The sequence below is a fragment of the Polypterus senegalus genome, chromosome 1, assembly GCF_016835505.1.
Source record: "Polypterus senegalus isolate Bchr_013 chromosome 1, ASM1683550v1, whole genome shotgun sequence".
In the NCBI taxonomy this organism is placed as follows: domain Eukaryota; kingdom Metazoa; phylum Chordata; class Cladistia; order Polypteriformes; family Polypteridae; genus Polypterus; species Polypterus senegalus.
In genome coordinates, this window is record NC_053154.1 from 298,936,858 (window position 1) to 298,939,818 (window position 2,961).

The following is a 2,961-nucleotide window of genomic DNA, read 5'->3' on the forward strand; positions in this document are numbered from 1 at the left end:
AGTCTGTAGTTCTCCTTAGATGCTGTTCGTCAACCAAGCAGTCCACTTTCCAAAGAATTTTAATCGGGAACAGTATGGAAGTGAAGGCCGGACGGATTAATGCATAAGCTGAGGCTGTAGTCTTGGGGCTGTGACTAACAGCGGGGTTTCATGTTGAAGAAGAAAAAAAGAAGACTTTGGATTAATTTCTTTAACTTTTTAGCAAATGGAAACTGTTGTCACTTTACGGATATACCTTACAACCCCTACTGGGATGGACTGGCCATTGGGACTAACAGAACAATTCCTGTCGCTCTCTCTTTGTGAGCTGTGCTGTCAGGCCTTGGCTGGGGTTCAAACTGCCCTCTAAATCCAGAGGATCTTCCACAGTTCCTGCTGGTGATTGGCAGGCAGCCCTGCCTCTTGTGGGACCACCCACATGAAACACAGAAAACAAAGCAGATAACAAAACAAGTCCTTAAACCCCAGATTCAGCCCCAAAGTATGGCCAGAGTGAATTCACAAGGTGAATTAGAGAGAGAAAGGCATCACGTGAGTTAACCTGTCCAATCACATCATCACTCCACGGCCCCCCACCCATCCAGTGGGAGGGGAAATAAATAAATTAGTGATTTACTCAGAGTGTGGAAGGGATGCTTACCGTGACTATTGGTGATGGCGTGCAAGTCATGACAAGATTAAGACAATGATTTATTAAGCAGTGGGTGCAGCGATGAACAAGATTAGGAGCACAGATTTAACAACCAGTGTTTAACAAGACAATGTCGTATTCAGAGATTTCTCTTTGATTTTACTTTCTCTTGTGATATAAACCAGGGGTCGCCAACTCCAGTCCTGGAGGACCACCGTGGCTGCAGGTTTTCATTCTAACCCTTTTCTTAATGAGTGACCTGTTTTTGCTGCTAATTCACTTCTTTTGAATTCACTTGATTTGACTTGTTCTTGAAGACTCTGACCCCTGATTTGTTTCTTTTTCCTTAATAAGCAGCCAAAGAAAAATGAGATACAAAATGAGCCAAAACAACTGGTGTCCATCATTGAATATCTGAAAATAAAGAAAGATGACGGTGTTAGAAATGTCGATCCGCTCAGGTCCCCAAAACATTTGAACAGAGCTCTTAGAAAAGAGAAATTCAACAATTTCAGAAATGTCTGCTAATGCACAATGAGAGCAGCAACAAGCCATGGAATTAAAGAACAGTTTTAATTAACAACAAAAGCAACTGGTTGGAGTGAAATTAGACATTGAGTCCCTGAATTAGTTGGTCTTCTGTTGGCTCACTTCACATTTCATTTCTGTTTGGGTGCCATTTAAGGAAAGAAATGAAGCAATTCAGAGGAACGATGAAGAAATTCAGGGGAACAAATCTTAAAAAAAAACAAGTCAATTAAAATGAATTCAATGACATTAATTAGCAGCACAAACAGGGCACTCGTTAAATAAAAGGGTTAGAATGAAAACCTGCAGCCACGGTGGTCCTCCAGGCGACCCCTGATATAAACTGTTCTCATGCTTTATATTTGCAAGGACACCAACTTTCAAGCACATGTAGTGAAGTTATCATTAGCTACTGTAGCAACCTGTGAACAGAATGTTAGTTAAGACCAACGTGTAGCTTGACCCGTGTGTTAGACCTTCCACACTCCGCATGTTTGTGAAGGGTCAGCAGAGGTGCAGGACAAAGCAGCTGGAGGGCGTCGGTGAGTCAGGGGGCAGTGAAGCACCACCGTGGTCACTTAAGTGCGCTATACCAGTGGTCCTCGGCTTCAGTCCTTGGGGGTCCCTGTGTCTGCAACTTTGTCATTTAATTGAGCTGCTGCTCCCAAGTAAGTTGCCATTTCCAAGCTGCTATGTTTTTCTTTTGTTTTTATCAAACAAGAAATTAAAAACTAGTTCTGATAAATTACTGAATTTAGCAAAAATGTATGTCTGTTAGACACTTAAAATGTATTCTTTTTGCTTTATAAAACTGCTGTTTTTAATGTTTTGATTATTTAAGGCACTATCAAGGACACAAGTTGGTAACACTGAAATGGCTGTCCTGCAGTACTCACTTACGCTTCCTTTTATTGACTTAGCAGACACGTTTATCACAAGTGACTTATAAAAGAGGTCAGAGCATTCATTATTATTTTCCCTGGGGTCTGCTCTGCTTGTCATTAATTCTCTATATTTGATTGCACTTAAGAGGGCAGACTCCCCAGATCTAAAAAGAAAATGACAAACCAGAGTTAAGTACTTAAACATATGGAAATTTTCTTATACAGTATGTGTAGCTCTCATGCTATTACACTTTTCTTAATGTAAAATAACAGAAGGAAAAACACTGAGATTAAAATGATTCACTGATTGTGAAATTGGTTGATGCAAAAATCTGCCTCAGCACTGGGAGGCCTAGGACTGATCCTGAGAATCACTGCACCACAGTACTTTACTTACAAATCAGTCTTTATATAAAATACGTTACCGTGGCCTCCGTTTGTCTGTCCAGGATTTCAAATCACCTGTAGCTCACAAACCGTTTGAAAGATTGACCTAAAATTTGGTACACATATACTACGTGACGTCTACTGTCCACTTTTGGGGTGATGATTGACCTCCAAGGTTATTCCTCTTTTTATTTTGATTTTATTTTATTGTAGAATCAACTCTCGGCAGTAGGGCGACCGTGCAGCACATGTGTACGGGCACCGTTCTCATTCCCTACCACCATCGCCCTTGCTTCCCCTACCTCTTCATATCTTACATCATTCTTGAGGCAGATTGAAGACTTAAGTGACAGCTTAAGAGAAAAAATAAAGAAAACATACTAAGTAATTGCAACACAAACACTAACTTAATCAGTTTTAATGTGATAAGATGCTGACAAAAGAAAAGAAGAAGAAGGCCGCTAAGGTGGAGAAAACAAGAGCTGCTCAGGAAACAGCAAGCGCATCAACCTCTGAGAAAACGCATGCTAA